This window comes from Rhinatrema bivittatum, unplaced genomic scaffold, assembly GCF_901001135.1.
Source record: "Rhinatrema bivittatum unplaced genomic scaffold, aRhiBiv1.1, whole genome shotgun sequence".
NCBI classification, from domain to species: domain Eukaryota; kingdom Metazoa; phylum Chordata; class Amphibia; order Gymnophiona; family Rhinatrematidae; genus Rhinatrema; species Rhinatrema bivittatum.
In genome coordinates, this window is record NW_021820768.1 from 123,771 (window position 1) to 150,619 (window position 26,849).

Consider the following 26,849-nt stretch of genomic DNA (forward strand, 5'->3'; position numbering starts at 1 on the left):
GCCCTATCCCTAATACCAGGGGTGTTGTGATCTTCCTGCACACAGTTCCCTATCCTTGATACCAGGAGTGTTGTGATCTTCCTGCACACAGTGCCCTTTTCCTGATACCGGGGGTGTTGTGATCTTCCTGCATGCAGTGCCCTATCCCAGTTACCGGGGGTGTTGTGATCTTCTTGCACACATCCCGGTATCAGGAATAGGGCACTGTGTGCAGGAATATCATAACACCCCTGGTATTAGGGATAGGGCACTGTGTGCAGGAAGATCACAACACTCCTGGTATTAATAGAGATAGGGCACTGCATGCAGGAAGATCACAACACCCCTGGTATCAGGGATAGGGCACTGTGTGCAGAAGATCACAACACCCCGGAGGAGTGAGGGTCAGGCAGCTCCCCCCTGTCTGTAAAGCCAGCCTCTCACTAGTAATGCAGGGAGGGAGCTGTCTCAGCCTTCACCATCCTCCCCCCCCCCCTCACCCACACACCATTCACTGGCTGGGACATGGGGGAGGGGAGGATTGAGGGTCAGGCAGCTCCCCCCTGTCTGTGAAGCAAGCCTCTCACTAGTAATGCAGGCAGGATAGGGCACTGCATGCAGGAAGATCACAACACCCCTGGTATCAGGGTTAGGGCACTGTGTGCAGGAAAATCACAACACTCCTGGTATTAATAGGGATAGGGCACTGTGTGCAGGAAGATCACATCACCCATGGTGTCAGGGTTAGGGCACTGTATGCAGGAAGATCACAACACCCCTGGTATCAGGGTTAGGGCACTGTGTGCAGGAAGATCACAACACCCCTGGTATCAGGGTTAGGGCACTGTGTGCAGGAAGATCACAACACCCCTGGTATCAGGGTTAGAGCACTGTGTGCAGGAAGATCACAACACTCCTGGTATTAATAGGGATAGGGCACTGTGTGCAGGAAGATCACAACACCCCTGGTGTCAGGGTTAGGGCACTGTGTGCAGGAAGATCACAACACCCCTGGTATCAGGGATAGGGCACTGAGTGCAGGAAGATCACAACACCCCTGGTATCAGGAATAGGGCACAAGTTCTAGTCATATTGACTGATCACATTACTTTTTTTGTCAACTACCAACAGTTTCCATTTCCCATCCCCCCAACCATCACCTCAGTTGGAACCTTGGTAACATCAATAGATAAGAGGGCAGCCAGCCAATAGGAATACATATTCATTCCTAACTGACCTTTACTGACCTGGAAAGTGTCAATAATTTGTATCATTTTCTGTTAGTGTTCCTGAGTTTCCATTTCCATTTCCCATCCCCCCAACCATCACCTCAGTGGGAACCTTGGTAACATCAATAGATAAGAGGGCAGCCAGCCAGTAGGAATACATATTCATTCCTAACTGACCTTTACTGACCTGGAAAGTGTCAATTTTTATCATTTTCTGTTAGTGCGCACTAACGGGAGTTAGTGCGCACTAACACGATTTAACGATTTTTAACGATAAATCGTTAGAATTTCTATTGTATTGTGTTCTATAATGATTTAAGACGATATTAAAATTATCGGACAATAATTTTAATCGTGGAAAAACGATTCACATCCCTAAAAATGAGGTCCTGCCCTGAAACTGAAGAGGGATTTCTTCTGGACTTCTACAACAGCAGGAGCCAGCTTTACGCTAAAGAAACTGGCATACGAGCTTGATGATGTGTCACTGCTGCAGAGTGAAGATAACAGTGAGTGTTTTTCTCTCCAATCTTCTGTGTTCAGCGAGAGAGAAAATGTTGCTGCAGAGGTTGCAGTGAAAGCCAAATTTTCCTCCACTGATTTACATGAAAAATCTTCAGAGGGATAGCCGTGCAAGTCTGGTGTAGCAGCCCCTCAACCTCAAAAGATACTCATCAGCCACTGCAAATAGTGCAAGGACACCAACCCTGGAGCCAGACCTTGCCAGAAAAGGAGATGCCAACACTTTCCACATATTATCCCAGACAATGCCATCACTGGACACAACATCATCAGCAACATGCGGGACACATTCTCCTGCTTTTCTTCCAATCTAATATATGCCAACACCTGCCAGCAAAGTCCCGCTTCTGACTACATAGGACAAACGGGACAATCTATAAGGACAAGGGAAAAGGATTTAAACCTGAGGTTAGAAATGACAACATTCAACCTTCCTTGACATTCTCTATCTGACCTTAAGGTTGCCATACTCCTACATGAAAACTTCAAAGGAGCACTCCAGCCTGAAACTGCTGAATTGGAACTCATTAAAAATCTAAATACCATCACCCAAGGGCTGAACAGAAGCAATGGATTCATGCCTCACTACAAATATGCATAAACTGAACTGTTGTCTGATCGTTCTGTCTATTCACACTTACCTCAGTTGTCAGTAGGCTAAACGCTCAAGGCGCGACGTCACGGCATGTGACTGCCTTGAGCACCGAATTGCACGGGTCGCACAGGCGCGCATTCATTCACTGCCGGTGGGAGTTGCCGGAGGCCGCTTTCGCCGCCGGCTCCCTCGCCTGAATTAATGCGCGCCTGTGCGACCCGGCCTCGTTTGAACACGCGCCCACCCGCCCCCCGGATCCCGCCGCCACTGCCGCCCGCCCGCCCGATCGAACAGGCGCCCACCCGCCCGCGGCCTCGTTTGAACACGCGCCCGCCCGCCCCCTGGATCCCGCCGCTGCTGCCCGCCCGATCGAACAGGCGCCCACCCGCCCGCGGCCTCGTTTGAACACGCGCCCACCAGCCCCCCGGATCCCGCCGCCGCTGCCGCCGCCCGCCTGATCGAACACCCGCCTACCCGCCCGCAGCCTCAATTGAACACCCGGCTCCCGCCACCCACCGGCCGCCTGGACACACGCGGCCCTCCGGCTCCCGCCACTGCCTGGATGACCGCACGAAAGTGACAGGTATTTAAACATTTTTTTTTTTATAACACTCAGGGGCAGATTTTCAGAGCCCCGCTCGCCTAAATCCGCCCAAAACCGGGCAGATTTAGGCGAGCAGGGCCCTGCGCGCCGGTGAGCCTATTTTACATAGGCCTACCGGCGCGCGCAGAGCCCCGGGACTCGCGTAAGTCCCGGGGTTCTCCAAGGGGTGCGTATCGGGGGAGTGTCGGGGGGCGGGCCCGGTCGTCGCGGCGTTTCTGGGGCGTGTCGGCAGCATTTTGGGGGCGGGTACGGGGGCGTGGCTACGGCCCGTGGCAGTCCGGGGGCGTGGCCGCGCCCTCCGTACCCACCCCCAGGTCGCGGCCCGGCGCGCAAGAGGCCCGCTGGCGTGCGGGGATTTACTTCTCCCTCCGGGAGGCGTAAATCCCCGGAGAAAGGTAAGTGGGGGGTGTAGACAGGGCCGGGCGGGTGGGTTAGATAGAGGAAGGGAGGGGAAGATGAGGGGAGGGCGTTAGAGGATTCCCTCCAAGGCCGCTCCGATTTCGGAGCGGCCTTGGAGGGAACGGGGGTAGGCAGCGCGGCTCGGCGCACGCCGGCTATACAGAATTCATAGCCTTGCGTGCGCCGATCCAGGATTTTAGTGGATACGCGCGGCTCCGCGCGTATCTACTAAAATGCAGCGTACTTTTGCTGGCGCCTGATGCGCCAGCAAAAGGACGCCTATTCGCGTTTTTTGAAAATCTACCACTCAGGTTTTTACATATTTTTGTTTTTTTGTTTTTTTTTTACACTTCCTGGTGCCTGTCATTTCAAATGTCATTTGAAATGACATTTGAAATGACAGGTACCAGCGCACCCAGGTTACTGTATAGGCGCTAGGTCAAGAGAACTGTGCGTGCGGGGAGGAAGGGTGCGCCTGGCAATGCCACACTCTTTCTGCCGCGGTTTTAGAGTAACAATCTGTTTATCAGCTCCAGTGGCAGCATCCTCTGCTAAGTATGTAGAGAAGGGATCAGAGTGGACTTAGAAGATCTGGAGACATTTCTAAATAAGGGAAGGCCCACGCTTTGCAAAATGCAAGCACATGGCAAAGACACAGGTCCTGGCAAACAAATGGGGCATTTAACTAACACTGGCATGCTTTATAAGCCACAGAAGCAGCAGCCCTTAGGACTAGCATCTGGGGAGTTTGGAAGTGGCAGAAAAGAGGAAAAGTGTTTCCCAATCTGATCCCATGCCCTCAACCCTTTCCATCATTCATGTAAGAGGCAAGCAGCCCCCTGATAACATAAGAAGTGAAAAGCTATGATGGAAGAAATGGAACAGGTTTCAATAGCAATGCCCCAGGACAGGAGAGAAGCAGCAGTCAAAGTTAGAAAAAGGGGCAGTTCTGAAATAAATGCCCTTGATAGCCAGCCCCTGCAGCTAGTAGAGAATGAGGGCTTGAAAATAGAACTACAAGGATAAAAGTGAAGCAAGATGTTTTGAGGATCCTCCACTAGCACCTGAGGTCTTTCCACAAATGCTAATTTTCTCTCAGAGAGTAACTGCAAGGAAATGACCAACTTTTGCATTCATTCTGCCCTGTCATTCCAGTCCATACTGCTAAGGATATACTGTTGCAGTCCATCACAGGGGATGACCACCTCAGGGACAACAGGACTAGTGCAAGACAGTTATTGTCACTGTCTTCTATTGCACTCAACCCTCCTGGATAGCTGTGCTTGCAAGATCTTTGTAGGATTGCTCCCAAGCTGTTCCTAACAAGGTCCCATAACAATGCAAGCATTCACTGACACCAATACAGCTGATGGCTGAACATCTATAAAATGCTCATCCACTGCTAGAAACATAAAGTGGCTCCATTGGGACTTGAACCCAAGACCTTCTGTGTGTGAAACAGATGTGATAACCTCTACACCATGGAACCATTGCCTTGATTGATCTCTTCCTTATTACACTTTCAAACACCTATCCAGTTATTTTAGAATACTGTTTGAATAAGTCATGGGATAATCGCCTCAGCCACCATTCACATTCTAACATTTTTTACTCTTGGCAAAAAATAGATCTTCCAAGAGCCATCCCATCTACCATGAAAAATGTGTTTTACTAGAGTCACTGCTGAATTCTTTTTACCACACAAGATGTTGGCTTAGGAGTTTACCTAAAGCTTCCTTATTTCGTCTCCAGTAGCCATTCCCACACTTCTTCTGGGGAAGACGATATCTGCTATGAATTCGCATGAGCTCAAGTAGCAAGCATAGAAGGAAGGGCCTGTAAATCTATCCCACGCATATAGATTGTAGGGATGTGCAGACCAAAAGTTTAAGTTCATAAGTCGAAAGGGGGTCCCATTTGCGGTCAATATGGACATATGGAGAATTCCATAAGTTGAGTCTATGTCCATATGTGCAAATAAAAATTTAAACCCCTCACCCGCCTTAATCCCGCCCCCCCCCCCCCCCAAGACTTACCAAAACTCCCTGGTGGTCCAGCGGGGTCAGGATGCCATTCCTGAACTCCTTTGCAAGGAGCACGTGACGTTGGCGTCACGTCTGAGTGACGCGGCGTCACGTGATTCACGTGATGGGGGGTCAGGAGGCCCCTCCAAGCTGGCCAAAAGTTCCTTTTGGGCCCAATGAGGAGTCCGGGAGCGAACCCGAGGGGAATCACGTGACGTCGGTGTCACATCGGAGTGACGCGGCGTCACGTGATTCCCCTCAGGTTCGCTCCCGGACCCCTCGTTGGGCTCAAAAGGAACTTTTGGCCAGCTTGGGGGGGCCTCCTGACCCCCCCAAGCTGGCCAAAAGTGCCTTTTGGGCCCAACGAGGGTTCCGGGAGCGAACCCGAGGGGAATCACGTGACGTCGGCGTCACGTCGGACTGACGCGGCGTCACGTGATTCCCCTTGGGTTCGCTCCGGGACCCCTTGTTGGGCTCAAAAGGCACTTTTGGCCAGCTTGGAGGGGCCTCCTGACCCCCCCAAGCTGGCCAAAAGTGCCTTTTGGGCCCAACGAGGGTTCCGGGAGCGAACCGAAAAGGGAATCACGTGACGTCGGCGTGACGCGGCGTCACGTGATTCCCCTCGGGTTCGCTCCGGGACCCCTCGTTGGGCCCAAAAGGCATTTTTGGCCAGCTTGGGGGGGTCAGGAGGCCCCCCAAGCTGGCCAAAAGTTCCTTTTGGGCCCAATGAGGGTTCCGGGAGCGAACCCGAGGGTAATCACGTGACGTCGGCGTCACGTCGGAGTTACGCGGCGTCACGTGATTCCCCTCGGGTTCGCTCCGAGACCCCTCGTTGGGCTCAAAAGGAACTTTTGGCCAGCTTGGGGGGGCCTCCTGACACCCCCTAGCTGGCCAAAAGTGCCTTTTGGGCCCAACGAGGGTTCCGGGAGCGAACCCGAGGGGAATCACGTGACGTCGGCGTGATGTCGGAGTGACGCGGCGTCACGTGATTCCCCTTGGGTTCGCTCCGGGACCCCTCGTTGGGCTCAAAAGGCACTTTTGGCCAGCTTGGGGGGGCCTCCTGACCCCCCCAAGCTGGCCAAAAGTGCCTTTTGGGCCCAACGAGGGTTCCCGGAGCGAACCCGAGGGGAATCACGTGACGTCGGCGTCACGTCGGAGTGACGCGGACGTCACGTGTTTCCCCATGCGTCCGCTCCCGGACCCTCACGGAACTTTTGGCCAGCTTGGGGAGTTTTGGTAAGTCTTGGGGGGGGGGGATTAAGGAGGGTGAGGGGTTAAAATTTTTATTTAGATCAACAATCGCGATTTCCAACGTATTCAACATAGCTATGTTAAATAAGTTGGAAATCCGATCGTTTACGCCTCATCATTTTTTTAAGTTAAAAAAAAAAAAGTTGCGTTTTCCATTTAAGTTCAAAACGAATGCACACCCCTAATAGATTGTGGGTATCCTGAAAACCTGACAGGTGGGGTTTCCACTGCACATATTTAGAACCCATTGTTCTTCAACTTGCTTTTTCGGTATCTAAGTTATCCTTGCACTCAGACTCATGCCTGTTTCTGCAGCAAGTTAAAAATGGCTCCACTGGGGATTGAACCCAGGCCCTTCTTTGTGTAAAGCAGATGTGATACCCACTACACTATGAAACCAAATGACCCCTTCTTTTAATCTATGAGCAACCGTCGAACCCTTGATGCCCGCCTAAAGGAGGACTAATTGAACAAGCATCTCAGCTAAAGAAGTGCATTCATTGAAAACAAAATATAAAAATGAAATCAGTGGAGCCAACTTGTTTCTTTTTTATTTATTTATTTTATTTATTAAAAATTCTTGTATACCATCGTTCATAATATACATCACAACGGTTTACATGTTACAAAATCATAAAATCAAACTGAAATATCTAAAAGGTACAGTAAAATGTGATAAAAAATAAAATTGTTAATCAATTATTAATAAAAGAACATAAAACAAAGATAAAAATAATGTTTCTTTAAACCAATGAGTCCTTTTTTTTCAAGATAGTCAATATAAGCCTGTTCGAAAAGCCATGCTTTTAGAGCTTTTTTAAAAGCTTTAAACTCTGACTCTAAACTCTTAGGGGTAGATTTTAAAAGAAGCGCGATCAGCCTACTTTTGCTTGCGCATCAGACTCAAGCAAAAGTACGCTGGATTTTAGTAGATACGCGCGGAGCCGCGCGTATCCACTAAAATCCTGGATCGGCGCGCGCAAGGCTATCGATTTTGTATAGCCTGCGCGCGCCGAGCCGCGCTGCCTCCCCCCGTTCCCTCCAAGGCCGCTCCGAAATCGGAGCGGCCTTGGAGGGAACTTTCCTTTGCCCTCCCCTCACCTTCCCCTCCCTTCCCCTACCTAACCCACCCGCCCGGCCCTGTCTACACCCCCCCCTTACCTTTGTCGGGGGATTTACGCCTCCCGGAGGGAGACGTAAATCCCCGCGCGCCAGCGGGCCTGCTGCGCGCCGGGCCGCGACCTGGGGGCGGGTACGGAGGGCGCGGCCACGCCCCCGGGCCGTAGCCACGCCCCGTACCCGCCCCCAAAACGCTGCCGACACGCCCCCGGAACGCCGCGATGACCGGGCCCGCCCCCCGACACGCCCCCGACACGCCCCCCTCCGAGAACCCCGGGACTTACGCGAGTCCCGGGGCTCTGCGCGCGCCGGGAGGCCTATGTAAAATAGGCTTCCCGGCGCGCAGGGCCCTGCTCGCCTAAATCCGCCCGGTTTTGGGCGGATTTAGGCGAGCAGGGCTCTGAAAATCTACCCCTTAGGGTTCAAAATGAGCTGAAGGGGACCCGTGAACTAAAGGAATCCTACTCGTTTCATTTCTGTCAAACAGAATGATTTCTAGAAGCAATTATAGTCAAAAGACCCATGGAAATCATAGGCATAGCAACAGTTGCAAATGTATGGAGAAAGGTTCATACACTGTGGAGCGGGCAGGCTGCAGAGAAGGGACGGATTGGCATACCGTCAAGCAATGAGAGATATGATGTATCGCAGCGGAGCATTTTCCTAGTCTCCTATAATGCCGCAGAACGGGTTACAGTGATGCTGAGCTCGAAGAATGAGCATGTCACAGCCTTGCTCTGCATTGTTTCTCTAGACATTGTCTGTGTGAAAGCATAGCTCTGAGCTCTCTCCGAGTTCTTGGTAAGGATTTTTGCTGTGGCAGCTCATTAACACAAGACAGGAAAACAAACCATGGAGGCAGCATGGCATCACAATATCTCTGCATCATTGTAGATTTGTGTTGCTTCGCTTGCTGTTCTGTTTATCCTTTTTTGTGATTGAAGCCTTAGCTACACTTCAGATTAGTTATTTATTCTCTGTATGACTGCCAGTGGGCACAGTGTGGGCAGTGGGAGCTAGGTAGTACTGGGGATAAGCGAGCAGGCCAGAAAGTGCAGCATAACAGGCTGTATTGTGAAGCCTGTCTGTGACAGAGAAATAGTGCAGACAGAGCAGACAGGATGACACTCACTGTTTGCCTGGCAGAAGGCAAAGTGTGTGCAGTGGGCACTAGGCAGTGGGCATTAAAATACCATGGAAAAATGTTAAATCGTTGTTGTAATCTTAACATTCCCGGTGACATATATACAATGATGTGAGGGAGAGGGAAAGGCAGAGCAGATGACGTAAATTTAAATTTGTCCAAAATTGTACAGTTTTGCACTGGCACCGGCAGGTAAAAACCAAAAATGAGGTCCTGCCCTGAAACTGAAGAGGGATTTCTTCTGGACTACTACAACAGCAGGAGCCAGCTTTACGCTAAAAAAAACTGGCATACGAGCTTGATGATGTGTCACTGCTGCAGAGTGCAGATAACAGTGAGTGTTTTTCTCTCCAGTCTTCTGTGTTCAGCGAGAGAGAAAATGTTGCTGCAGAGGTTGCAACGAAAGCCAAATTTTCCTCCACTGATTTACATGAAAAATCTTCAGAGGGATAGCCGTGCTAGTCTAGTGTAGCAGCCCCTCAACCTCAAAAGATTCTCATCAGCCGCTGCAAATAGTAAAAGGACACCAACCCAGGATCCAGACCTTGCCAGAAAAGGAGATGCCAACACTAGGGATGTGAATCGTTTTAGGACGATTAAAATTATCGTCCGATAATTTTAATATCGTCTTAAACCGTTATGGAACACAATACAATACAGATTCTAACGATTTATCGTTATAAATCGTTAGAATCGTGAGCCGGCACACTAAAACCCCCTAAAACCCACCCCCGACCCTTTAAATTAAATCCCCCACCCTCCCGAACCCCCCCCCAAATAACTTAAATAACCTGCGGGTCCAGCGGCGGTCCGGAACGGCAGCGGTCCGGAACGGGCTCCTGCTCCTGCATCTTGTTGTCTTCGGCCGGCGCCATTTTCCAAAATGGCGCCGAAAAATGGCGGCGGCCATAGACGAAAAAGATTGGACGGCAGGAGGTCCTTCCGGACCCCCGCTGGACTTTTGGCAAGTCTCGTGGGGGTCAGGAGGCCCCCCACAAGCTGGCCAAAAGTTCCTGGAGGTCCAGCGGGGGTCAGGGAGCGATTTCCCGCCGCGAATCGTTTTCGTACGGAAAATGGCGCCGGCAGGAGATCGACTGCAGGAGGTCGTTCAGCGAGGGTTCCGGCGCCTCGCTGAACGACCTCCTGCAGTCGATCTCCTGCCGGCGCCATTTTCCGTACGAAAACGATTCGCGGCGGGAAATCGCTCCCTGACCCCCGCTGGACCTCCAGGAACTTTTGGCCAGCTTGTGGGGGGCCTCCTGACCCCCACGAGACTTGCCAAAAGTCCAGCGGGGGTCCGGAAGGACCTCCTGCCGTCCAATCTTTTTCGTCTATGGCTGCCGCCATTTTTCGGCGCCATTTTGGAAAATGGTGCCGGCCGAAGACGACAAGATGCAGGAGCAGGAGCCCGTTCCGGACCGCTGCCGTTCCGGACCGCCGCTGGACCCGCAGGTTATTTAAGTTATTTGGGGGTGGGGGATTTAATTTAAAGGGTCGGGGGTGGGTTTTAGGGGGTTTTAATGTGCCGGTTTTTCGATTTTTCGATTTTTCGATTTTTTAACGATTTTTCATGATTTTTCACGATATTTTACCCCCCCAAACGGCAACAATACGATTCCCTCCCCCTCCCAGCCGAAATCGATCGTTAAGACGATCGAGGACACGATTCACATCCCTAGCCAACACTTTCCACATATTATCCCAGACAATGCCATCACTGGACACAACATCATCAGCAACATGCGGGACACATTCTCCTGCTTTTCTTCCAATCTAATATATGCCAACACCTGCCAGCAAAGTCCCGCTTCTGTCTACATAGGACAAACGGGACAATCTATAAGGACAAGGTTAAAGGATTTAAACCTGAGGTTAGAAATGACAACATTCAACCTTCCTTTACATTCTCTATCTGACCTTAAGGTTGCCATACTCCTACATGAAAACTTCAAAGGAGCACTCCAGCCTGAAACTGCTGAATTGGAACTCATTAAAAATCTAAATACCATCACCCAAGGGCTGAACAGAAGCAATGGATTCATGACACTACAAATATGCATAAACTGAACTGTTGTCTGATCATTTTGTCTATTCAGACTTACCTCAGTTGCCAGTAGGCTAAACTACAATCCTATTCACACTCTCTCCTCACCGTTTCCTGCCTTTTCCCATGAGGTCTTTCTACAAATGCTAATTCTCTCAGGAAGTAACTGCAAGGAAATGACTAACTTTTGCATTCATTCTGCCCTGTCATTCCAGTCCATACTGCCAAGGATATACTGTTGCAGTCCATCACAGGGGATGACCACCTCAGGGACAACAGGACTAGTGCAAGACAGTTATTGTCTCTGTCTTCTATTGCACTCAACCCTCCTGGATAGCTGTGCTTGCAAGATCTTTGTAGGATTGCTCCCAAGCTGTTCCTAACAAGGTCCCATAACAATGCAAGCATTCACTGACACAAATACAGCTGATGGCTGAACATCTATAAAATGCACATCCATTGCTAGAAACATAAAGTGGCTCCATTGGGACTTGAACCCAAGACCTTCTGTGTGTGAAACAGATGTGATAACCTCTACACCATGGAACTATCCTCTTGACTGATCTCTTCCTTATTACACTTTCAAACACCTATCCAGTTATTTTAGAATACTGTTTGAATAATTCATGGGATAATCGCCTCAGCCACCATTCACATTCTAACATTTTTTACTCTTGGCAAAAAATAGATCTTCCAAGAGCCATCCCATCTACCATGAAAAATGTGTTTTACTAGAGTCACTGCTGAATTCTTTTTACCACACAAGATGTTGGCTTAGGAGTTTACCTAAAGCTTCCTTATTTTGTCTCCAGTAACCATTCCCACACTTCTTCTTGGGAAGACGATATCTGCTATGAATTTGCATGAACTCAAGTAGCAAGCATAGAAGGAAGGGCCTGTAAATCTATCCCACGCATATAGATTGTGGGTATCCTGAAAACCTGACAACTTGCTTTTTCGGTATCTAAGTAATCCTTGCACTCAGACTCATGACTGTTTCTGCAGCAAGTTAAAAATGGCTCCACTGGGGATTGATCCCAGGCCCTTCTTTGTGTAAAGCAGATGTGATACCCACTACACTACAAAACCAACTGATTCATTCTTTTAATCTGTGAGCAACCATCGAACCCTTCATGCCAGACTAAAGGAGGACTAATTGAACAAGCATCTCAGCTAGAGAAGTGCATTCATTGAAAACAAAATATAAAAATGAAATCAGTGGAGCCAACTTGTTTCTTTTTTATTTATTTATTTTATTTATTAAAAATTCTTGTATACCATCGTTCATAATATACATCACAACGGTTTACATGTTACAAAATCATAAAATCAAACTGAAATATCTAAAAGGTACAGTAAAATGTGATAAAAAATAAAATTGTTAATCAATTATTAATAAAAGAACATAAAACAAAGATAAAAATAATGTTTCTTTAAACCAATGAGTCCTTTTTTTCAAGATAGTCAATATAAGCCTGTTCGAAAAGCCATGCTTTTAGAGCTTTTTTAAAAGCTTTAAACTCTGACTCTAAACTCTTAGGGTCCAAAATGAGCTGAAGGGGACCCGTGAACTAAAGGAATCCTACTTGTTTCATTTCTGTTAAACAGAATGATTTCTATAAGCAATTATGGTCAAAAGACCCATGGAAATCATAGGCATAGCAAGAGTTGCAAATGTATGGAGAAAGGTTCATACACTGTGGAGCGGGCAGGCTGCAGAGAAGGGATGGATTGGCATACCGCCAAGCAATGAGAGTTATGATGTATCGCAGCGGAGCATTTTCCTAGTCTCCTATAATGCCGCAGAGCGGGTTACAGTGATGCTGAGCTCGAAGAATGAGCATGTCACAGCCTTGCTCTGCATTGTTTCTCTAGACATTGTCTTTGTGAAAGCATAGCTCTGAGCTCTCTCCGAGTTCTTGGTAAGGATTTTTGCTGTGGCAGCCCATTAACACAAGACAGGAAAACAAACCATGGAGGCAGCATGGCATCACAATATCTCTGCATCATTGTAGATTTGTGTTGCTTCACTTGCTCTTCTGTTTATCCTTTTTCGTGATTGAAGCCTTAGCTACACTTCAGATTAGTTATTTATTCTCTGTATGACTGCCAGTGGGCACAGTGTGGGCAGTGGGAGCTAGGTAGTACTGGGCATAAGCAAGCAGTGAAGGCAGGCCAGAAAGTGCAGCATAACTGCCTGTATTGTGAAGCCTGTCTGTGACAGAGAAATAGTGCGGACAGAGCAGATAGGATGACACTCACTGTTTGCCTGGCAGAAGGCAAAGTGTGTGCAGTGGGCACTAGGCAGTGGGCATAATAATTCCACGGAAAAATGTTAAATCCTTGTTGTAATCTTAACATCCCCGGTGACATATATACAATGATGTGAGGGAGAGGGAAAGGCAGAGCAGATGAAGTAACTTTAAATGTGTCCAAAATTGCGCACTTTTGCACTGGCACTGGCAGGTAAAAACCAAAAATGAGGTCCTGCCCTGAAACTGAAGAGGGATTTCTTCTGGACTACTACAACAGCAGGAGCCAGCTTTATGCTAAAGAAACTGGCATACAAGCTTGATGATGTGTCACTGCTGCAGAGTGCAGATAACAGTGAGTGTTTTTCTCTCCAATCTTCTGTGTTCAGCGAGAGAGAAAATGTTGCTGCAGAGGTTGCAGTGAAAGCCAAATTTTCCTCCACTGATTTACATGAAAAATCTTCAGAGGGATAGCCGTGCTAGTCTGATGTAGCAGCCCCTCAACCTCAAAAGATACTCATCAGCCGCTGCAAATAGTACAAGGACACCAACCCAGGACCCAGACCTTGCCAGAAAAGGAGATGCCAACACTTTCCACATATTATCCCAGACAATGCCATCACTGGCCACAACATCATCAGCAACATGCGGGACACATTCTCCTACTTTTCTTCCAATCTAATATATGCCAACACCTGCCAGCAAAGTCCCGCTTCTGTCTACATAGGACAAACGGGACAATCTATAAGGACAAGGAAAAAGGATTTAAACCTGAGGTTAGAAATGACAACATTCAACCTTCCTTGACATTCTCTATCTGACCTTAAGGTTGCCATTGTCCTACATGAAAACTTCAAAGGAGCACTCCAGCCTGAAACTGCTGAATTGGAACTCATTAAAAATCTAAATACCATCACCCAAGGGCTGAACAGAAGCAATGGATTCATGACTCACTACAAATATGCATAAACTGAACTGTTGTCTGATCATTCTGTCTATTCACACTTACCTCAGTTGTCAGTAGGCTAAACTACAATCCTATTCACACTCTCTCCACACCGTTTCCTGCCTTTTCCCATGTCTTCTCACTGTTCTGTATATATATTGTACACATCTACTGTACATCATTTCATGCATCTGATGGTGTGGACTGTGTCCTCGAAAGCTCATGCTTTAATAAAACAGTTAGTCTAAATGATTCCACTCGACTCCTAGTGCTTTTTTATTCAGATGAAGAGTCATTACTTGTTCCCTGTAGGTACCCAGATCAGTCCAGACACCTGGGTTGTGACTCCGCACCAGCAGATGGAGACAGAGTAAAACCTGTCGGGCTCCCTACATATAGTAAGGTGCCACCCTCAGCCCCTCAGTCTTTCTCTGTCTCCAGCAGATGCGGCAGTTCCACCCACAGTCTCTGGGATCCCTGGTTCATGTTTTCGTAGTTAGTCAGGGATAGTTAAAAAAAAAAAAAGAAGAAAGAAATACATAAAAAGGGTAAAAGACATTCAGAAGAAGAAAAGAGAAGAAAATTCTCCTCTGGTGTAAATCTCCCAGGGGGGTTGGGAAGGTTCTGAAAGGACCATCCCCCCCTGGTTGAGACCGCTGCTGAGGGTCGAGGACCAGGCCGAGGTAGGCAGCAGCGTCGGGGGTGACACCGGGAAGCCCAGTTCACTCACCCCCGCTGGAGCAGAAGATTCAGGACCCAAACCTTTGAATCTTATTATCATAATAAATCCTCTTAGCTATAATAATTTTTTTACGATAATGGGCAAGAAAGATACGATAATTAGTTAATGCTAAAATAGTTTTTTATTTCTTCCAGATTCTTTCTTTTCTACGTAATATAAGTTTTAATTGTCTTAGATCATTATTGTACCAAGGATTCTGCTTTTTAGTAAGTTGCACTGCTTTGAGTCTTAGTGGATTTATTCTGTCAGCTATTTCTTGAGTTGTCTTATATCACATCTCGGTAGGATCTAGAGATGCTTGGGATTTAGATGGGTACTCAGTTAATTCTGACTGAAGTACTTCGGAATTATAGGGTTTCCTATATTCAAAAGTACATAACTTTTTTTCTTCAGTTAGAGTGGGCCTGATATAGGAAACTTTAGAACAAATTAAGTAATGATCTAACCAGGGGACAGGCCAGATGTATGTTTTTTCATGTTTAATTAGTGTTGGAGTAACAAAGATTTGATCCAGAGCATGTCCATGAATATGAGTTGCCCATGGGGTTAACAATTCTAAACCTAAGGCTTGCAGGGCTTCGACTAATATACAACATGAAGAAGAAAGAGGAGATGCATTCATGTATAGATTAAAATCTCCTAAAAGAATTGAAGGCCTGTCGGGGTTGATATTAAGAGTTAAATATTCTATAATTGGTGAAATATTAGTTTCTAATAATCCTGGGGGTTAGCGGACTGCATATCCTTTTGCTATCAGCAAGCAGGCATTCCACTTCAAGACCGTGTCAAACCACACTCTGAGAGGGTCATGGTGACTTCAGTAGCACACCTACGATCGGTGCCGCTTCCTGACATTTGCAGGGCTGCCACCTGGAGTTCTCTCCATACCTTAACAGCCCACTTTTGCTTGGACAAAGCCGGAAGACAAGATTCCATCTTCGGCCAATCTGTCCTACGCAACCTATTCACAACTTGACGTACCAATACCCTTCCAACTGCCTGGTAGGGTTCAGGATGCCCTCGGCCAAAATTCACCCCAGTCCCAGTGCCTTGCACACCTGGGTACATTTGGTGCATACTCTGACATCCTCAGCTCGGTACTCGCCCATATGCAAGGACTACCATCCTGCTTGTCCTGTGAGAAAGCAAATGTTGCTTACCTGTAACAGGTATTCTCACAGGACAGCAGGATGTTAGTCCTCACAAAACCCACCCACTGCCCCGCGGTTTGGGTTCCTTATGTTTCTTATTTAATTTTTCGGCACTTCCTGTAGCTTTTTAAACAAGACTGAAGGGGGACTCCTGCTGGCTGCAGGGTTAGTGCCATGCTGGGCATACCCAGTAGGGGCCAGTCAAATTTCTAGAAACTTTGACAAAAGTGTTCCGTGATTGGGCTCCATCCTATGATGTCACCGATATGTGAGGACTAACATCCTGCTGTCCTGTGAGAACACCTGTTACAGGAAAGCAACATTTGCTTTCTCTGCACAAAGAACCCCCCCAGTCAGTTTCAGTTGTCCCCCCTCAAATAAACCTATCATTGTCTTTATTTGATAGCATCGTTCAACCATTGGTTCTAGATGGGAGTGAGGTCTGGAGTCTACACAGAGTGGGACAGAATCTCAGTAAAACCCTGCACCTCCAGTTCTGTAACACACACCAGAACCACAGAAATTCCCTCCGCAAAGCACGTAGAATATTTCCCCATTACAACTTATCAGTCAACAAAATTTATATTCAAATTGTAATGTCACCTCAGGAAGAGCAACACCCACTCCCTTCCACTGACACTTTGTAAAGTAACATAAAACTGTGAAAAAAGACCCTCAGAATCTATAAACTTCCAAGACTCAAACAGCAAAACCCTAGCTACGAAAAGGCAGCTCTACAAATATTACACCAGGCCTAAAATACCAATGCACCTCCTATTGGGAAACAGAACAAGCTGAATTGCTACAGATCCCCACACAGGAACGACACGCAAGCAGAATTCCTCCCCTCCGTCACACATTCAGAACATGGACAGACTCGCGCCTAATACAGAGCAAGGGACCACAAATCAGAAACAGAAACATGCGGACAAAACGTGAAGCCAGATTCTATAAGCAGTGCAATACTGGAGGATGAGAAATAGAAAGGCAATCCTTCCTGCACTCTGCAAAATACCAAAACAGAAGAGAGGGGACTGTGAAGGGGGTGAATTTGGAAATGGGGCTAGTGAGGAGGTAAAAAGGGGGAATGGGAATGTAGGTGGGAGATCAGAGAGACAATAAAGGGGCTTGGCCATGCCGGGAGAGGTGAATGACAGGGAAGGAACTGGGGCCGGTGAGAGAGGTCAGAGGGCTGGGAGAGGATGAGCAGAGAGGGTGAAGATGGGAGGAATAAGAGCTTGAGAGAGAAGTGAAATCAAAGGGGGAAATGAAGGGGCTGGAGAGGGGGGTGACAGAGGGAGATGGAAGGCTGGCGGTCTAAGTGAGAAATGAAGAGAGTAACGCTCCTTCCACTGCCTTTCAGCTCCTCCCCAGTCCCCTTAGGTCTTTCCATCTCATTCGCTCCCTCTCGCTCTTCAAAAGCTTTTCCTCCTTTTTAACCCTCCATAAAAGGCTTTTATGCTTTCTCACCCCTCTTCCAAGGCTTTTCCCTCTTCTCAACTCCCTCCCTTCAGATCCCCCCCCTCTTCTGACTCCCTGCAAATGTTCTCACCCCCTCGCCCTATATGCTTTCTACCCCTCAATCCCTTTTCCCTTTGTACCTTGTACCCGCCCCTCCCAGGGCCGGTGGAAGCACTAGGCGAACCAGGCCTGGGCCTAAAGCCCCGAGTATTAGGGGGCGCCGCGAGCAGTGGTATCCCGAGGGGAGCCAATACCCATGGGCGCAGGGAGGCTCGGGCGGCCGCCGGTGGACCTCATCCCATGAGCGGCTGAGCAGCGACACCTAGCAGGCAGATCAGCAGAGCCGTGGCGGAGCTCACGTCACCACGGCCCGAAGAAAAAAGTCGCGTTTAAACGTGCAGGTGCTCCTCCTCCTTCCTGAATGCGCGGCCCCGGAAGAAAACATCGCTGCAAAATGAGGCCGCATCAAGGCGAGCTTGCCTCAAACTGCAGCCATGGCAAAGACCCAAGACCCCTGGCTATCTACTTCCCCTGTCAAGAAGGGCTGAGTCTGGACAGGGATTACCAAGTCCCCGCTCGCCCTGCTCCAACCGAGGGATAGCCCAAGAAGGAACCTAACACCTCGGGGAGCCAAACTCTCTTCTTATCTTTTTTTTTTTTTTTAAACAATTCCAGACTGCAGGTTTGCACCTCTACCATCTGCTGGAGACAGAGAAATACAGGTCAATACTGAAGGACTGCAGGTGGCACTCCCATTTATGTAGCAGTGCCTCAAAGTTTTGTTCTCTGCCTCCATCTGCTGGTAGGGATGCATAAACCCTCTCGTCTGGACTGATCTGGGGTACTAACAGGAACCTATTTCCTTAAAAGATGAAATGAAATGCCTAATGTCTCTTTTGCCCTGTATGTTTGTCTTGATTATATTGTAAGCTCTACTGAGTAGGGACTGTCTCTTATATGTTTTGGTAGAGTGCTATGTACTTCTAGTAGCACTATGGGAATGATAATTAGTAGTAGAAACTGGTTTGTACCTTTAGGAATCACTGTCCCATGGGTCCATGTCATCACTAAGAACATAAGAAATTGTCATACTAGATCAGACCAAGAGTCAATCAAGCCCAGCATCCTGTTTCCAACAGTGACCAAACCCAGCATTCCTGTTTCCTGTTTCCCACAGTACCCAAACACTAAGTAGACCCCATGCTACTGATGCTAGGATTAGACAGGCTATTCCCTAAGTCAGCTTGATTAATAGCAGTTAATAGACTTATCCAAACCTTTTTTAAACCCAGCTACCCTAACTGCACTAACCACATCCTCTGGCAACAAATTCCAGAGCTTAAGCTGAGTGAAAAAGAACTTTCTCTGATTAGTCTTAATGTGCTACTTGCTAACTTCATGGTATGCCCCCTAGTCCTTCTATTAAACGAAAGTGTAAATAACCGATTCACATCTACTCGTTCAAGATCTCTCATGATTTTAAAGACCTCTATCATATCCCCCCTCAGCTGTCTCTACTCCAAGCTGAATAGCCCTAACCTCTTCAGCCTTTCCTCATAGGGGAGCTGTTCCATCCCCTTTTTCATTTTGATCACCCTTCTCTGTACCTTCTCCATGGCAACTATACCTTTTTTGGGGTGCGGCGACCAGAGTTGTACACAGTACTCAAGGTGCGGTCTCACCATGGAGTGATATAGATGCATTCTGACGTTCTGTTTTATTCACTCCTAATAATTCCTAATATTCTGTTTGCTTTTTTGACTGCCGCAGCACACTGAGCTGATGATTTCAATATATTACCCACTATGATGCCTAGATCTTTTTCCTGCGTGGTAACTCCGAATATGGAACCTAACATCTGTAACTACAGGAATGTTTATTTCCCTTTAAATTTCATCTTCCATTTGGATGCCCAATCTTCCAGAATCGCAAGGTCCTCCTGCAATGTATCACAATCCATTTGTGATTTAACTACTCTGAATAATTTTGTATCATCTGCAGATTTGATAACCTCACTCATCATATTCATTTCCAGATCATTTATAAATATATTGAAAAGCACAGGTCCAAGTACAGATCCCTGAGGCACTCCACTGTTTACCCTTTTCCTTTTTTTTTTCAAAATAATTTTTATTGGGAGGATACATGAATAGGCAGTGAATCCCACACTCAGTAGATACAACCAATATACTAAACATCCAATACAACACAAGTTGTTTAAACAAACTAACAACAACAGAGACCTCCCTCATAACTACAGCCTATCTGTTTTTTCTGTTTTCTCCCCATACCAGTTCCCCTCATACTACTAACATTTGCACCTCACTTTGCCTCATGCACACCACACGCCATTCACACCACCACATACCACCCTTCCCTCCCCTTCCCCCCTCCACCCCCTAAGCCCCCTCACTCTACTGAGACCCTGGGTTGCACCATTCAAGCTCATAGCCACTTGCCCGCAGCCCTTCTTGAACAGCTGTCGGCATCAGAAGAACACAAGCCTGCCAGCAGTCCCAGTACAGTTTATCCGACTTCCGCTTGCCCAGTACAAAGTCTAAACGTTCAAGTTGGAGAAACGAGGCCATTCGCTGAAACCAGGACAGGACTGATGGGAACCCGTCCCGGGCTGTCCAGTTGTTTACCCTTTTCCACTGAGAAAATTAGCCATTTAATCCTACGCTTTGTTTCCTGTCTTTTAACCAGTTTGTAATCCACAAAAGGACATCGCCTCCTGTCTCATAACTTTTTAGTTTTCTTAGAAGCCTTTCATGAGGGACTTCGTCAAATGCCTTCTAAAAATCCAAATACACTACATCTACTGGTTCACCTTTATCCACATGTTTATTAACCCCTTCAAAAATATGATTTGTGAGGCAAGACTTCCCTTAGGTAAAGCCATGCTGACTTTGTTCCATTAAACCATGTCTTTCTATATGTTCTGTGATTTTGATCTTTAGAACACTTTCCACTATTTTTCCTGGCACTGAAGTCAGGCTCACTGGTCTATAGTTTCCTGGATCGCCCCTGGAATCCTTTTTAAATATTGGGGTTACATTAGCCACCCTCCAGTCTTCAGGTACAATGGATGATTTTAATGATAGGTTACAAAATTTACCTAATAGATTTGAAATTTCATTTTTTAGTTCCTTCAGAACCCTGGGGTGTATACCATCCAGTCCAGGTGATTTACTACTCTTCAGTTTGTCAATCAGGCCTACTTCATCTTCTAGGTTCACCGTGATTTGGTTCAGTTCATCTGACTCATCACCCTTGAAAACCATCTCTGGAACTGGTATCTCCCCAGCATCATCATTGGTAAACACAGAAGCAAAGAATTCATTTAGTCTTTCTGCAATGGCCTAAACTTCCCTAAGAGCCCCTTTAACCCCTCAGTCATCCAACCGACTCCCTTATAGGTTTCTTGCTTCGGATGTATTTTAAAAACTTTTTATGACTTTTTGCCTCTACGGCCAACATCATTTCAAATTCTCTCTTAGCCTGCCTTATCAGTGTTTTACACTTAACTTGACAATGCTTATGCTTTTTCCTATTTTCTTCAGATGGATCCTTCTTCCAATTTTTGAAGGATTTTTTTTGGCTAAAATAGCCTCTTTCAGCTCACCTTTTAACCTTGCTGGTAATCGTTTTGCCTTCCTTCCACCTTTTTTAATGCATGGAAGACATCTGGACTGCGCATCTAAGATTGTATTGTTATAACTATTTATATTTTTCCAAACAAACAGAGAAAAGTACATAGAAGCAATAACTCATATTGCAGTGAGGTACATGGCAAAAGATAGTACATAGGGGAGCAAACGATTGAGGGACAATAGAAGTGGAAATAAAAAAATAACCCTAAGTGGCACCACAAATTAGCTTAAGTATCATTCAAATAATCAAGATATGGCCCCCAAGTACTGGTAAATTTAGCATGCTTACCCTTAAGACTGTATCGTAGCTGTTCCAGATCAGCAATAGCCTGTATTTGTGAGCGCCAGTGAGGCATACTAGGGGTGACTTTTTTTTATGAATGAGAGTGATCGTAGCATCAGCCATAGTGCCCAGGGAATGCCCCCCACCACCAGTAGGGAACCCATCAGGGCCAGGACATTTACCCTCCGGTAACAACTTGATAGCTGCCTGAATTTCAAGCAGAGAAATTGGGGCCACCATAAGATTCTATTTTTAAACAATGTCTACACCTGTTGTACACTTTTAACCTCTGCAGCTGCACCTTTCAGTTTTTTTCTATTTCGCTCATTTTATCAAAGTTTCCCTTTTGAAAATTTAGTGTTAGAGCTGTAGATTTACATACTGACCCCTTCCAGTCATTAGTTCAAATTTTATCACGTTATGATCACCATTGCCAAGTGGCCCCACCACTACCACTATTACCTCTCTCACCAAATCTTGCGTTCTACCAAGAATTAAATCTAAAATTGCTCCCTCTATCGTTGGTTCCTGAACCAATTGCTCCATGAAGCAGTAGTTTATTCCATCCAGGAACTTTGTCTCTAGCAAGTCCTGATGTTACATTTACCCAGTCAATATTGGGGTAATTGAAATCTCCTATTACTGCACTGCCAAATTTATTAGCTTCCCTGATTTCTCTTAGCATTTCATCATCTGACCATTTTGGCCAGGTGGACGGTAGTATACTCCTATCACCGTACTCATACCCAACACACATGCGATTTCAACCCATATAGATTCTAATGAGTATTTAGTCTCTTGTATGATCTTTATACTGTTGGACTCTATAGCCTCCTGGATATAAAGTGCCACACCCTCCAAGTTGATCCTATCATTGCGATATAATTTGTATCCTGATATAACACTGTCCCGTTAGTTATCCTCCTTCTACCAAGTCTCTGTGATGCCAATTATGTCTATCTCATCATTCACCGCTATACACTCTGACTCTCCCATCTTACTTCTTAGATTTCTGGCAATGGCATACAGACATTTCAAAGTGTGTTTTTTATTTGTATTAACAACCTGCTTTCAGATGATAGGGATAATTTGGATTCTTTACTTACAGGCACATGGACTACGTTTGCATTTATTGGAACCTCTGTTGGGATGCCATAGCTCTCCTATTTCATTAGTATCCTTCAAAGATACATTCCTCCGAACCATTTAAAAGCTGCTCTATCTCCTTTTTAAAAGTTAGTGCCAGCAGCCTGATTTCATTCTGGTTTCCCAGTTTCTTACAAAACTGAATCCCTGCTCCCTGCATCATCGTCTCATCCATGAATTGAAACCCGAGAGCTTTGCCTGCCTCTGAGGACCTGCACCTGGAATGGGCAATATTTCAGAGAATGCCACCCTGGAGGCTCCAGATTTCAGCTTTCTACCTGAAATCCTAAATTTGGCTTCCAGAACTTCTCTCCCACATTTTCCTATGTCGTTGGTGCCCATATGTACCTCAGCAGCCAGCTCCTTCCTAGAACTGTCTATAATCCTATCTGGGTGACGCCTGAGGTGTGCCACCTTCGCACCAGGCAGGCAAGTTACCATGCAGTCCTCATGTCCACCAGCCACCTAGCTAGCTACATTTATGATGGCCGACCTAACCCTTCCCTCCTGGGAAGTAGCCCTAGGAGTCTTGAACTCAGTGCAAGAGGACAATGCATCACCTGGAGAGAAGGTCCTTGCTACAGGATCATCACTTCCTGCTACACCAAGATGATGTTCTCCAACCGTGAGACTTTTCTGATCCAAGGCAGCACCGGGTGACGTGTGAGGTGTGCCACCATCGCACCAGGCAGGCAGGTTACCAGGCAGTCCTTCCGTTCATCAGCCACCCAACTATCTACATTTATTATGGCTGACCTAACCCTGCCCCCCGGTACTGTAGAGGTTACATGGGGTAAATCAATCAGGAGCCTGAGTTTTTTTTTTTTAATTTAATTTTATTTATATTCCAACTTTCAGCACTTCAAAGTGGATGACATTCAGGTACTGTAGTTATTTCTCTATTCATAGTGGGCTCACAATCTGACCCTGAGGCCACAAGGAGTGGTGACAGTGGTATTTAAACCCTGGCTTCCCACTGCTCTAACCCTTAGTCTTTTATAGCCAGCGAGCAGAGGTGTTTCAGGGATCGGGCTGAGGCAGAGCTGGAGGGGCAGAGTCAGCAGAATTTCAAATGTCTCTCTGGTACAGCACAAAAGTCGAGCCACGCACTTGGAAAATTATTGTTGGTGATGAGCAGGAGTTTTTACTTGTTATTTGCCTGGTATATAGAGAGAAGGTTTTTTTATTCAGATGATCTTCAGCCGGGCAGCAGTATAAGAGCGCAGAGTTCCACTGGCACCAGGAGCTGGAGCTGAGGGGATGAATCCCAGGACCGATGTCTTCACCCTGCTGCTAAGTTCTGAGAGAGAGAGACTGTAACACTGAGAGAGAGATGCTTGTTTCTGCAGACATTGCACTGCTGCTGAGGATCTGTTAGAGGGATAGTACGGGCTGAGAGAATGAGAGTTGGAATTAGCAGAAAGAGAGAGAGAGACCTGTTTCAGCTGGGAAGTACAGCTGTGGGGTGACAGGAAAAGGTTACACAGCACCCTCATATCTGACTAGGAAGGAAGCAGCATTTCACTCTGCAGACAAACTGTTAAGTACCAGCAGTTACTAGGGATGTGAATCGTTTTTTGACGATTTAAAATATCGTCCGATATATTTTAAATCGTCAAAAAATTGTTAGGGCCACGATACAATACCAATTCCCCCGATTTATCGTTAAAAAATCGTAAATCGGGGGAAGGGGGAGGGCAGGAAAACCGGCACACTAAAACCCCCTAAAACCCACCCCCGACCCTTTAAATTAAATCCCCCCCCCCCCCGAACCCCCCCCCCCCCCAATGCTTTAAATTACCTGGGGATCCGGCGGTGGTCCAGAACGGCAGCGGTCCGGAACGGCCCTCTCAATAGAATCGTGTTGTCTTCAGCCGGCGCCATTTTTCAAAATGGCCGCCGCAAAATGGCGGCGGCCATAGACAAAAACGATTCGACGGAGGAGGTCGTTCCGGACCCCCGCTGGACTTTTGGCAAGTCTTGTGGGGGTCAGGAGGCCCCCCCAAGCTGGCCAAAAGTTTCCTGGGAGTCCAGCGGGGTTCCAGGAACGATTTCTCGCCGCGAATCGTTTTCGTACGGAAAATGGCGCCGGCAGGAGATCGAGTGCAGGAGGTCGTTCAGCGGCGGTCCGGAACCCCCGCTGAACGACCTCCTGCAGTCAATCTCCCAAAATGGCGCCGAAAATGGCGGCGGCCATAGACGAAAAAGATTGGACGGCAGGAGGTCCTTCCGGACCCCCGCTGGACTTTTGGCAAGTCTCGTGGGGGTCAGGAGGCCCCCCACAAGCTGGCCAAAAGTTCCTGGAGGTCCAGCGGGGGTCAGGGAGCGATTTCCCGCCGCGAATCGTTTTCGTACGGAAAATGGCGCCGGCAGGAGATCGACTGCAGGAGGTCGTTCAGCGAGGGTTCCGGCGCCTCGCTGAACGACCTCCTGCAGTCGATCTCCTGCCGGCGCCATTTTCCGTACGAAAACGATTCGCGGCGGGAAATCGCTCCCTGACCCCCGCTGGACCTCTAGGAACTTTTGGCCAGCTTGTGGGGGGCCTCCTGACCCCCATGAGACTTGCCAAAAGTCCAGCGGGGGTCCGGAAGGACCTCCTGCCGTCCAATCTTTTTCGTCTATGGCCGCCGCCATTTTCGGCGCCATTTTGGAAAATGGCGCCGGCTGAAGACGACAAGATTCAGAGCAGGAGCCCGTTCCGGACCGCTGCCGTTCCGGACCGCCGCTGGACCCGCAGGTTATTTAAGTTATTTGGTGGGGGATTTAATTTAAAGGGTCGGGGGTGGGTTTTAGGGGGTTTTAATGTGCCGGTTTTTCGATTTTTCAATTTTTCGATTTTTAACGATTTTTAACGATTTTTCACGATATTTTACCCCCCCAAACGGCAACAATACGATTCCCTCCCCCTCCCAGCCGAAATCGATCGTTAAGACGATCGAGGACAGGATTCACATCCCTAATATGCATTAGGGATGTGAATCGGAACCAGAATCGGTTCGGATTCCAGTTCCAATTCACATGTGGGTTTTTTTCCATTGGGCCACATCGTGGTTTTGTTTATCAGCTGCGCCCCAGCCGATAAACAAAAAACCCACCCCGACCCTTTAAAGCTAACCCCTTAGCTTCCCCCACCCTCCCGACCCCCCCCAAAAAAACTTTTTACAGGTACCTGGTGGTCCAGTGGGGGTCCAGGGAGCGATCTCCCGCTCTGTGCCGTCCTCCCGCTCCCGGGCCGTCGGCTGCTACTACTCAAAATGGCACCGATGGCCCTTTGCCCTTACCATGTGACAGGGTATCCGTGCCATTGGCCGGATCCTGTCACATGGTAGGAGCACTGGATGGCCGGCGCCATCTTGTGCTCCTACCATGTGACAGGGGCTGACCAATGGCACTGGTAGTCCCTGTGACATAGTAAGGGCAAAGGCTATCAGCGCCATTTTGAATACTGGCAGCTGATGGTCCGAGTGCAGGAGGTCGCTCCCGGACCCTCGCTGGACTTTTGGCAAGTCTTGTGGGGGTCAGGAGGGTCCCCCCAAGACTTGACGATTTAAAAAATATCGGACGATATTTTAAATCATCAAAAAACGATTCACATCCCTATTTATTATCAGCAAGCTTAATTTCAGGAAAATGTAGCAAAAAGGGGCCCTAAAGAGACTGCCTCTTGCTTCTTATTCAAAAAGGTCTTCCGTATTTGTTGTGTGTTTTACAAATATCAAAGAATATAGCAAAGTTATGCTAGTGAGAAAGGGTCTAAAGTGTTATAGTAAGCACAGGTTTCAGAGTCTGCTACTGCAATCAATTCTCCTTTCTTCATAATGTTTACTCATTCAGAATTGTGCTATATCTATTGCAATCAATTATACTTACTGTGCAAGAGTTTCCAGTAGGAAAATATGCTGGAGAGCAGATTTCAATAGTTTTAAAATACTGTGAAAGGTCAGCAATTTACAGACAATTAGAAAAGAAATGCATTGACATATTTCATTTTAATTGATCTGATACATACATGCAGTACAAAAATGAACTCCATGTGAAGAAGAAAACCACAAGTCAACATTATTTTCTAGTTTAACAACAAAAGATAACATAAATGGAATCAACAAAAAGTATTGCATGTTACAGTATCCCAAAAGCAATCAATGGCCTACATACCAACAGCATGAGCAGCGACTTATTAAGTATAAAAGGATGGATTTTCCAAAAGTCTTTTTTTTCCACCTTTATTTATCATTTTCATTTCACATATACAAAGGAAAACAATTCAAATCCTTAATATATTCTATAGTAATACAGGAAAAATTA

The 26,849-nt window shown here is 47.1% G+C and overlaps 1 non-coding gene across 1 annotated transcript; it reads right to left on the reverse strand.

The window, feature by feature from the left end:
• Window positions 1–4,744: 4,744 nt before the first annotated feature.
• Window positions 4,745–4,817, reverse strand: TRNAV-CAC. The gene has a single exon. It is a non-coding gene; the product is annotated as a tRNA-Val (tRNA).
• Window positions 4,818–26,849: the final 22,032 nt, after the last annotated feature.